Genomic DNA, 13,164 nt, shown 5'->3' on the forward strand with positions numbered 1-13,164 from the left:
CTCATAAATTTAATTCCAATATATTCAATACCAATAAACCTATTGAGAGAAAATCCAAGTTACGTTAGTCATCATATCTCAGCTTTGGAATGAGATAGGCTGAAAATAATCACACCACTGTGTAAGTCAGGACCTGCTTAATCAACATCGTGAGTTTGGAAGAAATCTGAGACGGTCAAAAATTTAGTCTAAAAAAACACAAAGGGGTACCCCTTAGTGTTTTTTTGGGTGAAATATGTGACCTCCTCAGATCTTCTTCAAACCCACACCGTGTGACAGGGAGGTCCTGACAAGGACAGTGGTATGGTAATTGTTGCCCTACCACATCCCAAAACTGAGATATAGGGACATGTTGTGCTGCATAAAATGTATAACTGTAAATTTCATGATGGGATTCCTACTTCCAGTGAAGCTAGGTAAACACAAGAGTAGAAGGGTGCGATCAGAAAAGCCTAGTCAGTCCAATATATCCTACATTGCATCTGTATTTTGCTTTATTGGACATATAACAAGCTCATAAATTTAATTCCAATATATTCAACACCAATAAACCTATTGAGAGAAAATCCAAGTTACGTTAGTCATCATATCTCAGCTTTGGGATGAGATAGGCTGAAAATAATCACACCACTGTGTAAGTCAGGACCTGCTTAATCAACATTGTGAGTTTGGAAGAAATCTGAAACGGTCAAAAATTTAGTCTAAAAAAACACAAAGGGGTACCCCTTAGTGTTTTTTTGGGTGAAATATGTGACCTCCTCAGATCTTCTTCAAACCCACACCGTGTGACAGGGAGGTCCTGACAAGGACAGTGGTATGGTAATTGTTGCCCTACCACATCCCAAAACTGAGATATAGGGACATGTTGTGCTGCATAAAATGTATAACTGTAAATTTCATGATGGGATTCCTACTTCCAGTGAAGCTAGGTAAACACAAGAGTAGAAGGGTGCGATCAGAAAAGCCTAGTCAGTCCAATATATCCTACATTGCATCTGTATTTTGCTTTATTGGACATATAACAAGCTCATAAATTTAATTCCAATATATTCAACACCAATAAACCTATTGAGAGAAAATCCAAGTTACGTTAGTCATCATATCTCAGCTTTGGGATGAGATAGGCTGAAAATAATCACACCACTGTGTAAGTCAGGACCTGCTTAATCAACATTGTGAGTTTGGAAGAAATCTGAAACGGTCAAAAATTTAGTCTAAAAAAACACAAAGGGGTACCCCTTAGTGTTTTTTTGGGTGAAATATGTGACGTCCTCAGATCTTCTTCAAACCCACACCGTGTGTCAGGGAGGTCCTGACAAAGACAGTGGTGTGGTAATTGTTGCCCTACCACATCCCAAAGTTGAGATATAGGGACATGTTGTGCTGCATAAAATGTATAACTGTTAATTTCATGATGGGATTCCTACTTCCAGTGAAGCTAGGTAAACACAAGAGTAGAAGGGTGCGATCAGAAAAGCCTAGTCAGTCCAATATATCCTACATTGCATCAGTATTTTGCTTTATTGGACATATAACAAGCTCATAAATTTAATTCCAATATATTCAACACCAATAAACCTATTGAGAGAAAATCCAAGTTACGTTAGTCATCATATCTCAGATTTGGGATGAGATAGGCTGAAAATAATCACACCACTGTGTAAGTCAGGACCTGCTTAATCAACATCGTGAGTTTGGAAGAAATCTGAAACGGTCAAAAATTTAGTCTAAAAAAACACAAAGGGGTACCCCTTAGTGTTTTTTTGGGTGAAATATGTGACCTCCTCAGATCTTCTTCAACCCCACACCATGTGACAGGGAGGTCCTCACAACGACAGTGGTGTCGTAATTGTTGCACTACCACATCCCAAAACTGAGATATAGGGACATGTTGTGCTGCATAAAATGTATAACTGTAAATTTCATGATGGGATTCCTACTTCCAGTGAAGCTAGGTAAACACAAGAGTAGATGGGTGTGATCAGAAAAGCCTAGTCAGTCCAATATATCCTACATTGCATCTGTATTTTGCTTTATTGGACGTATAAAAAGCTCATAAATTTAATTCCAATATATTCAATACCAATAAACCTATTGAGAGAAAATCCCAGTTAAGTTTGTCCTCATATCTCAGCTTTGAGATGAGATAGGCTGAAAATAATTATACCTTTGTGTAAGTCAGGACCTGCCTAATGAACATTGTGAGTTTGGGAGAAATCTGAAACGGTCAAAAATTTAGTCTAAAAAAACACAAAGGGGTACCCCTTAGTGTTTTTTTGGGTGAAATATGTGACGTCCTCAGATCTTCTTCAACCCCACACCGTGTGACAGGGAGGTCCTCACAAAGACAGTGGTGTCGTAATTGTTGCCCTACCACATCCCAAAACTGAGATATAGAGACATGTTGTGCTGCATAAAATGTATAACTGTAAATTTCATGATGGGATTCCTACTTCCAGTGAAGCTAGGTAAACACAAGAGTAGAAGGGTGCGATCAGAAAAGCCTAGTCAGTCCAATCCTACATTGCATCTGTATTTTGCTTTATTGGACGTATAAAAAGCTCATAAATTTAATTCCAATATAATCAACACCAATAAACCTATTGAGAGAAATCCCAGTTAAGTTTGTCCTCATATCTCAGCTATGGGATGAGATAGGCTGAAAATAATTACACCTTTGTGTAAGTCAGGACCTGCCTAATGAACATCGTGAGTTTGGAAGAAATCTGAGACGGTCAAAAATTTAGTCTAAAAAAACACAAAGGGGTCCCCCTTAGTGTTTTTTTGGGAGAAATATGTGACCTCCTCAGATCTTCTTCAAACCCACACCGTGTGTCAGGGAGGTCCTGACAAAGACAGTGGTGTGGTAATTGTTGCCCTACCACATCCCAAAGCTGAGATATAGGGACATGTTGTGCTGCATAAAATGTATAACTGTAAATTTCAATATGGGATTCTTACTTCCAGTGAAGCTAGGTAAACACAAGAGTAGAAGGGTGCGATCAGAAAAGCCTAGTCAGTCCATTATATCCTACATTGCATCTGTATTTTGCTTTATTGGACGTATAAAAAGCTCATAAATTTAATTCCAATATATTCAATACCAATAAACCTATTGAGAGAAAATCCAAGTTACGTTAGTCATCATATCTCAGCTTTGGGATGAGATAGGCTGAAAATAATCACACCACTGTGTAAGTCAGGACCTGCTTAATCAACATTGTGAGTTTGGAAGAAATCTGAAACGGTCAAAAATTTAGTCTAAAAAAACACAAAGGGGTACCCCTTAGTGTTTTTTTGGGTGAAATATGTGACGTCCTCAGATCTTCTTCAAACCCACACCGTGTGTCAGGGAGGTCCTGACAAAGACAGTGGTGTGGTAATTGTTGCCCTACCACATCCCAAAGTTGAGATATAGGGACATGTTGTGCTGCATAAAATGTATAACTGTAAATTTCATGATGGGATTCCTACTTCCAGTGAAGCTAGGTAAACACAAGAGTAGAAGGGTGCGATCAGAAAAGCCTAGTCAGTCCAATATATCCTACATTGCATCAGTATTTTGCTTTATTGGACATATAACAAGCTCATAAATTTAATTCCAATATATTCAACACCAATAAACCTATTGAGAGAAAATCCAAGTTACGTTAGTCATCATATCTCAGATTTGGGATGAGATAGGCTGAAAATAATCACACCACTGTGTAAGTCAGGACCTGCTTAATCAACATCGTGAGTTTGGAAGAAATCTGAAACGGTCAAAAATTTAGTCTAAAAAAACACAAAGGGGTACCCCTTAGTGTTTTTTTGGGTGAAATATGTGACCTCCTCAGATCTTCTTCAACCCCACACCATGTGACAGGGAGGTCCTCACAACGACAGTGGTGTCGTAATTGTTGCCCTACCACATCCCAAAACAGAGATATAGGGACATGTTGTGCTGCATAAAATGTATAACTGTAAATTTCATGATGGGATTCCTACTTCCAGTGAAGCTAGGTAAACACAAGAGTAGATGGGTGTGATCAGAAAAGCCTAGTCAGTCCAATATATCCTACATTGCATCTGTATTTTGCTTTATTGGACGTATAAAAAGCTCATAAATTTAATTCCAATATATTCAATACCAATAAACCTATTGAGAGAAAATCCCAGTTAAGTTTGTCCTCATATCTCAGCTTTGAGATGAGATAGGCTGAAAATAATTATACCTTTGTGTAAGTCAGGACCTGCCTAATGAACATTGTGAGTTTGGGAGAAATCTGAAACGGTCAAAAATTTAGTCTAAAAAAACACAAAGGGGTACCCCTTAGTGTTTTTTTGGGTGAAATATGTGACGTCCTCAGATCTTCTTCAACCCCACACCGTGTGACAGGGAGGTCCTGACGAAGACAGTGGTGTGGTAATTGTTGCCCTACCACATCCCAAAGCTAAGATATAGGGACATGTTGTGCTGCAAAAAATGTATAACTGTAAATTTCATGATGGGATTCCTACTTCCAGTGGAGCTAGGTAAACACAAGAGTAGAAAGGTGCGATCAGAAAAACCTAGTCAGTCCAATATATCCTACATTGCATCTGTATTTTGCTTTATTGGACGTATAAAAAGCTCATAAATTTAATTCCAATATATTCAATACCAATAAACCTATTGAGAGAAAATCCAAGTTACGTTAGTCATCATATCTCAGCTTTGGGATGAGATAGGCTGAAAATAATCACACCACTGTGTAAGTCAGGACCTGCTTAATCAACATTGTGAGTTTGGAAGAAATCTGAAACGGTCAAAAATTTAGTCTAAAAAAACACAAAGGGGTACCCCTTAGTGTTTTTTTGGGTGAAATATGTGACGTCCTCAGATCTTCTTCAAACCCACACCGTGTGTCAGGGAGGTCCTGACAAAGACAGTGGTGTGGTAATTGTTGCCCTACCACATCCCAAAGCTGAGATATAGGGACATGTTGTGCTGCATAAAATGTATAACTGTAAATTTCATGATGGGATTCCTACTTCCAGTGAAGCTAGGTAAACACAAGAGTAGAAGGGTGCGATCAGAAAAGCCTAGTCAGTCCAATATATCCTACATTGCATCAGTATTTTGCTTTATTGGACATATAACAAGCTCATAAATTTAATTCCAATATATTCAACACCAATAAACCTATTGAGAGAAAATCCAAGTTACGTTAGTCATCATATCTCAGATTTGGGATGAGATAGGCTGAAAATAATCACACCACTGTGTAAGTCAGGACCTGCTTAATCAACATCGTGAGTTTGGAAAAAATCTGAAACGGTCAAAAATTTAGTCTAAAAAAACACAGAGGGGTACCCCTTAGTGTTTTTTTGGGTGAAATATGTGACCTCCTCAGATCTTCTTCAACACCACACCATGTGACAGGGAGGTCCTCACAACGACAGTGGTGTCGTAATTGTTGCCCTACCACATCCCAAAACAGAGATATAGGGACATGTTGTGCTGCATAAACTGTATAACTGTAAATTTCATGATGGGATTCCTACTTCCAGTGAAGCTAGGTAAACACAAGAGTAGATGGGTGTGATCAGAAAAGCCTAGTCAGTCCAATATATCCTACATTGCATCTGTATTTTGCTTTATTGGACGTATAAAAAGCTCATAAATTTAATTCCAATATATTCAATACCAATAAACCTATTGAGAGAAAATCCCAGTTAAGTTTGTCCTCATATCTCAGCTTTGAGATGAGATAGGCTAAAAATAATTATACCTTTGTGTAAGTCAGGACCTGCCTAATGAACATTGTGAGTTTGGGAGAAATCTGAAACGGTCAAAAATTTAGTCTAAAAAAACACAAAGGGGTACCCCTTAGTGTTTTTTTGGGTGAAATATGTGACGTCCTCAGATCTTCTTCAACCCCACACCGTGTGACAGGGAGGTCTTCACAAAGACAGTGGTGTCGTAATTGTTGCCCTACCACATCCCAAAACTGAGATATAGAGACATGTTGTGCTGCATAAAATGTATAACTGTAAATTTCATGATGGGATTCCTACTTCCAGTGAAGCTAGGTAAACACAAGAGTAGAAGGGTGCGATCAGAAAAGCCTAGTCAGTCCAATCCTACATTGCATCTGTATTTTGCTTTATTGGACGTATAAAAAGCTCATAAATTTAATTCCAATATAATCAACACCAATAAACCTATTGAGAGAAAATCCCAGTTAAGTTTGTCCTCATATCTCAGCTTTGGGATGAGATAGGCTGAAAATAATTACACCTTTGTGTAAGTCAGGACCTGCCTAATGAACATCGTGAGTTTGGAAGAAATCTGAGACGGTCAAAAATTTAGTCTAAAAAAACACAAAGGGGTCCCCCTTAGTGTTTTTTTGGGTGAAATATGTGACCTCCTCAGATCTTCTTCAAACCCACACCGTGTGTCAGGGAGGTCCTGACGAAGACAGTGGTGTGGTAATTGTTGCCCTACCACATCCCAAAGCTAAGATATAGGGACATGTTGTGCTGCAAAAAATGTATAACTGTAAATTTCATGATGGGATTCCTACTTCCAGTGGAGCTAGGTAAACACAAGAGTAGAAAGGTGCGATCAGAAAAACCTAGTCAGTCCAATATATCCTACATTGCATCTGTATTTTGCTTTATTGGACGTATAAAAAGCTCATAAATTTAATTCCAATATATTCAATACCAATAAACCTATTGAGAGAAAATCCAAGTTACGTTAGTCATCATATCTCAGCTTTGGGATGAGATAGGCTGAAAATAATCACACCACTGTGTAAGTCAGGACCTGCTTAATCAACATTGTGAGTTTGGAAGAAATCTGAAACGGTCAAAAATTTAGTCTAAAAAAACACAAAGGGGTACCCCTTAGTGTTTTTTTGGGTGAAATATGTGACGTCCTCAGATCTTCTTCAAACCCACACCGTGTGTCAGGGAGGTCCTGACAAAGACAGTGGTGTGGTAATTGTTGCCCTACCACATCCCAAAGCTGAGATATAGGGACATGTTGTGCTGCATAAAATGTATAACTGTAAATTTCATGATGGGATTCCTACTTCCAGTGAAGCTAGGTAAACACAAGAGTAGAAGGGTGCGATCAGAAAAGCCTAGTCAGTCCAATATATCCTACATTGCATCAGTATTTTGCTTTATTGGACATATAACAAGCTCATAAATTTAATTCCAATATATTCAACACCAATAAACCTATTGAGAGAAAATCCAAGTTACGTTAGTCATCATATCTCAGCTTTGGGATGAGATAGGCTGAAAATAATCACACCACTGTGTAAGTCAGGACCTGCTTAATCAACATTGTGAGTTTGGAAGAAATCTGAAACGGTCAAAAATTTAGTCTAAAAAAACACAAAGGGGTACCCCTTAGTGTTTTTTTGGGTGAAATATGTGACGTCCTCAGATCTTCTTCAAACCCACACCGTGTGTCAGGGAGGTCCTGACAAAGACAGTGGTGTGGTAATTGTTGCCCTACCACATCCCAAAGCTGAGATATAGGGACATGTTGTGCTGCATAAAATGTATAACTGTAAATTTCATGATGGGATTCCTACTTCCAGTGAAGCTAGGTAAACACAAGAGTAGAAGGGTGCGATCAGAAAAGCCTAGTCAGTCCAATATATCCTACATTGCATCAGTATTTTGCTTTATTGGACATATAACAAGCTCATAAATTTAATTCCAATATATTCAACACCAATAAACCTATTGAGAGAAAATCCAAGTTACGTTAGTCATCATATCTCAGATTTGGGATGAGATAGGCTGAAAATAATCACACCACTGTGTAAGTCAGGACCTGCTTAATCAACATCGTGAGTTTGGAAAAAATCTGAAACGGTCAAAAATTTAGTCTAAAAAAACACAGAGGGGTACCCCTTAGTGTTTTTTTGGGTGAAATATGTGACCTCCTCAGATCTTCTTCAACACCACACCATGTGACAGGGAGGTCCTCACAACGACAGTGGTGTCGTAATTGTTGCCCTACCACATCCCAAAACAGAGATATAGGGACATGTTGTGCTGCATAAACTGTATAACTGTAAATTTCATGATGGGATTCCTACTTCCAGTGAAGCTAGGTAAACACAAGAGTAGATGGGTGTGATCAGAAAAGCCTAGTCAGTCCAATATATCCTACATTGCATCTGTATTTTGCTTTATTGGACGTATAAAAAGCTCATAAATTTAATTCCAATATATTCAACACCAATAAACCTATTGAGAGAAAATCCAAGTTACGTTAGTCATCATATCTCAGCTTTGGGATGAGATAGGCTGAAAATAATCACACCACTGTGTAAGTCAGGACCTGCTTAATCAACATTGTGAGTTTGGAAGAAATCTGAAACGGTCAAAAATTTAGTCTAAAAAAACACAAAGGGGTACCCCTTAGTGTTTTTTTGGGTGAAATATGTGACGTCCTCAGATCTTCTTCAAACCCACACCGTGTGTCAGGGAGGTCCTGACAAAGACAGTGGTGTGGTAATTGTTGCCCTACCACATCCCAAAGCTGAGATATAGGGACATGTTGTGCTGCATAAAATGTATAACTGTAAATTTCATGATGGGATTCCTACTTCCAGTGAAGCTAGGTAAACACAAGAGTAGAAGGGTGCGATCAGAAAAGCCTAGTCAGTCCAATATATCCTACATTGCATCAGTATTTTGCTTTATTGGACATATAACAAGCTCATAAATTTAATTCCAATATATTCAACACCAATAAACCTATTGAGAGAAAATCCAAGTTACGTTAGTCATCATATCTCAGCTTTGGGATGAGATAGGCTGAAAATAATCACACCACTGTGTAAGTCAGGACCTGCTTAATCAACATTGTGAGTTTGGAAGAAATCTGAAACGGTCAAAAATTTAGTCTAAAAAAACACAAAGGGGTACCCCTTAGTGTTTTTTTGGGTGAAATATGTGACGTCCTCAGATCTTCTTCAAACCCACACCGTGTGTCAGGGAGGTCCTGACAAAGACAGTGGTGTGGTAATTGTTGCCCTACCACATCCCAAAGCTGAGATATAGGGACATGTTGTGCTGCATAAAATGTATAACTGTAAATTTCATGATGGGATTCCTACTTCCAGTGAAGCTAGGTAAACACAAGAGTAGAAGGGTGCGATCAGAAAAGCCTAGTCAGTCCAATATATCCTACATTGCATCAGTATTTTGCTTTATTGGACATATAACAAGCTCATAAATTTAATTCCAATATATTCAACACCAATAAACCTATTGAGAGAAAATCCAAGTTACGTTAGTCATCATATCTCAGATTTGGGATGAGATAGGCTGAAAATAATCACACCACTGTGTAAGTCAGGACCTGCTTAATCAACATCGTGAGTTTGGAAAAAATCTGAAACGGTCAAAAATTTAGTCTAAAAAAACACAGAGGGGTACCCCTTAGTGTTTTTTTGGGTGAAATATGTGACCTCCTCAGATCTTCTTCAACACCACACCATGTGACAGGGAGGTCCTCACAACGACAGTGGTGTCGTAATTGTTGCCCTACCACATCCCAAAACAGAGATATAGGGACATGTTGTGCTGCATAAACTGTATAACTGTAAATTTCATGATGGGATTCCTACTTCCAGTGAAGCTAGGTAAACACAAGAGTAGATGGGTGTGATCAGAAAAGCCTAGTCAGTCCAATATATCCTACATTGCATCTGTATTTTGCTTTATTGGACGTATAAAAAGCTCATAAATTTAATTCCAATATATTCAATACCAATAAACCTATTGAGAGAAAATCCCAGTTAAGTTTGTCCTCATATCTCAGCTTTGAGATGAGATAGGCTGAAAATAATTATACCTTTGTGTAAGTCAGGACCTGCCTAATGAACATTGTGAGTTTGGGAGAAATCTGAAACGGTCAAAAATTTAGTCTAAAAAAACACAAAGGGGTACCCCTTAGTGTTTTTTTGGGTGAAATATGTGACGTCCTCAGATCTTCTTCAACCCCACACCGTGTGACAGGGAGGTCTTCACAAAGACAGTGGTGTCGTAATTGTTGCCCTACCACATCCCAAAACTGAGATATAGAGACATGTTGTGCTGCATAAAATGTATAACTGTAAATTTCATGATGGGATTCCTACTTCCAGTGAAGCTAGGTAAACACAAGAGTAGAAGGGTGCGATCAGAAAAGCCTAGTCAGTCCAATCCTACATTGCATCTGTATTTTGCTTTATTGGACGTATAAAAAGCTCATAAATTTAATTCCAATATAATCAACACCAATAAACCTATTGAGAGAAAATCCCAGTTAAGTTTGTCCTCATATCTCAGCTTTGGGATGAGATAGGCTGAAAATAATTACACCTTTGTGTAAGTCAGGACCTGCCTAATGAACATCGTGAGTTTGGAAGAAATCTGAGACGGTCAAAAATTTAGTCTAAAAAAACACAAAGGGGTCCCCCTTAGTGTTTTTTTGGGTGAAATATGTGACCTCCTCAGATCTTCTTCAAACCCACACTGTGTGTCAGGGAGGTCCTGACAAAGACAGTGGTGTGGTAATTGTTGCCCTACCACATCCCAAAGCTGAGATATAGGGACATGTTGTGCTGCATAAAATGTATAACTGTAAATTTCAATATGGGATTCCTACTTCCAGTGAAGCTAGGTAAACACAAGAGTAGAAGGGTGTGATCAGAAAAGCCTAGTCAGTCCATTATATCCTACATTGCATCTGTATTTTGCTTTATTGGACGTATGAAAAGCTCATAAATTTAATTCCAATATATTCAATACCAATAAACCTATTGAGAGAAAATCCAAGTTACGTTAGTCATCATATCTCAGATTTGGGATGAGATAGGCTGAAAATAATCACACCTTTGTGTAAGTCAGGACCTGCCTAATCAACATCGTGAGTTTGAAAGAAATCTGAGACGGTCAAAAATTTAGTCTAAAAAAACACAAAGGGGTGCCCCTTAGTTTTTTTTTTTTGGGTGAAATATGTGACCTCCTCAGATCTTCTTCAAACCCACACCGTGTCTCAGGGAGGTCCTGACGAAGACAGTGGTGTGGTAATTGTTGCCCTACCACATCCCAAAGCTAAGATATAGGGACATGTTGTGCTGCAAAAAATGTATAACTGTAAATTTCATGATGGGATTCCTACTTCCAGTGGAGCTAGGTAAACACAAGAGTAGAAAGGTGCGATCAGAAAAACCTAGTCAGTCCAATATATCCTACATTGCATCTGTATTTTGCTTTATTGGACGTATAAAAAGCTCATAAATTTAATTCCAATATATTCAATACCAATAAACCTATTGAGAGAAAATCCAAGTTACGTTAGTCATCATATCTCAGCTTTGGGATGAGATAGGCTGAAAATAATCACACCACTGTGTAAGTCAGGACCTGCTTAATCAACATTGTGAGTTTGGAAGAAATCTGAAACGGTCAAAAATTTAGTCTAAAAAAACACAAAGGGGTACCCCTTAGTGTTTTTTTGGGTGAAATATGTGACGTCCTCAGATCTTCTTCAAACCCACACCGTGTGTCAGGGAGGTCCTGACAAAGACAGTGGTGTGGTAATTGTTGCCCTACCACATCCCAAAGCTGAGATATAGGGACATGTTGTGCTGCATAAAATGTATAACTGTAAATTTCATGATGGGATTCCTACTTCCAGTGAAGCTAGGTAAACACAAGAGTAGAAGGGTGCGATCAGAAAAGCCTAGTCAGTCCAATATATCCTACATTGCATCAGTATTTTGCTTTATTGGACATATAACAAGCTCATAAATTTAATTCCAATATATTCAACACCAATAAACCTATTGAGAGAAAATCCAAGTTACGTTAGTCATCATATCTCAGCTTTGGGATGAGATAGGCTGAAAATAATCACACCACTGTGTAAGTCAGGACCTGCTTAATCAACATTGTGAGTTTGGAAGAAATCTGAAACGGTCAAAAATTTAGTCTAAAAAAACACAAAGGGGTACCCCTTAGTGTTTTTTTGGGTGAAATATGTGACGTCCTCAGATCTTCTTCAAACCCACACCGTGTGTCAGGGAGGTCCTGACAAAGACAGTGGTGTGGTAATTGTTGCCCTACCACATCCCAAAGCTGAGATATAGGGACATGTTGTGCTGCATAAAATGTATAACTGTAAATTTCATGATGGGATTCCTACTTCCAGTGAAGCTAGGTAAACACAAGAGTAGAAGGGTGTGATCAGAAAAGCCTAGTCAGTCCAATATATCCTACATTGCATCAGTATTTTGCTTTATTGGACATATAACAAGCTCATAAATTTAATTCCAATATATTCAACACCAATAAACCTATTGAGAGAAAATCCAAGTTACGTTAGTCATCATATCTCAGATTTGGGATGAGATAGGCTGAAAGTAATCACACCACTGTGTAAGTCAGGACCTGCTTAATCAACATCGTGAGTTTGGAAAAAATCTGAAACGGTCAAAAATTTAGTCTAAAAAAACACAGAGGGGTACCCCTTAGTGTTTTTTTGGGTGAAATATGTGACCTCCTCAGATCTTCTTCAACACCACACCATGTGACAGGGAGGTCCTCACAACGACAGTGGTGTCGTAATTGTTGCCCTACCACATCCCAAAACAGAGATATAGGGACATGTTGTGCTGCATAAACTGTATAACTGTAAATTTCATGATGGGATTCCTACTTCCAGTGAAGCTAGGTAAACACAAGAGTAGATGGGTGTGATCAGAAAAGCCTAGTCAGTCCAATATATCCTACATTGCATCTGTATTTTGCTTTATTGGACGTATAAAAAGCTCATAAATTTAATTCCAATATATTCAATACCAATAAACCTATTGAGAGAAAATCCCAGTTAAGTTTGTCCTCATATCTCAGCTTTGAGATGAGATAGGCTGAAAATAATTATACCTTTGTGTAAGTCAGGACCTGCCTAATGAACATTGTGAGTTTGGGAGAAATCTGAAACGGTCAAAAATTTAGTCTAAAAAAACACAAAGGGGTACCCCTTAGTGCTTTTTTGGGTGAAATATGTGACGTCCTCAGATCTTCTTCAACCCCACACCGTGTGACAGGGAGGTCCTCACAAAGACAGTGGTGTCGTAATTGTTGCCCTACCACATCCCAAAACTGAGATATAGAGAC

The sequence above is a fragment of the Hoplias malabaricus genome, chromosome Y, assembly GCF_029633855.1.
Source record: "Hoplias malabaricus isolate fHopMal1 chromosome Y, fHopMal1.hap1, whole genome shotgun sequence".
In the NCBI taxonomy this organism is placed as follows: Eukaryota; Metazoa; Chordata; class Actinopteri; order Characiformes; family Erythrinidae; genus Hoplias; species Hoplias malabaricus.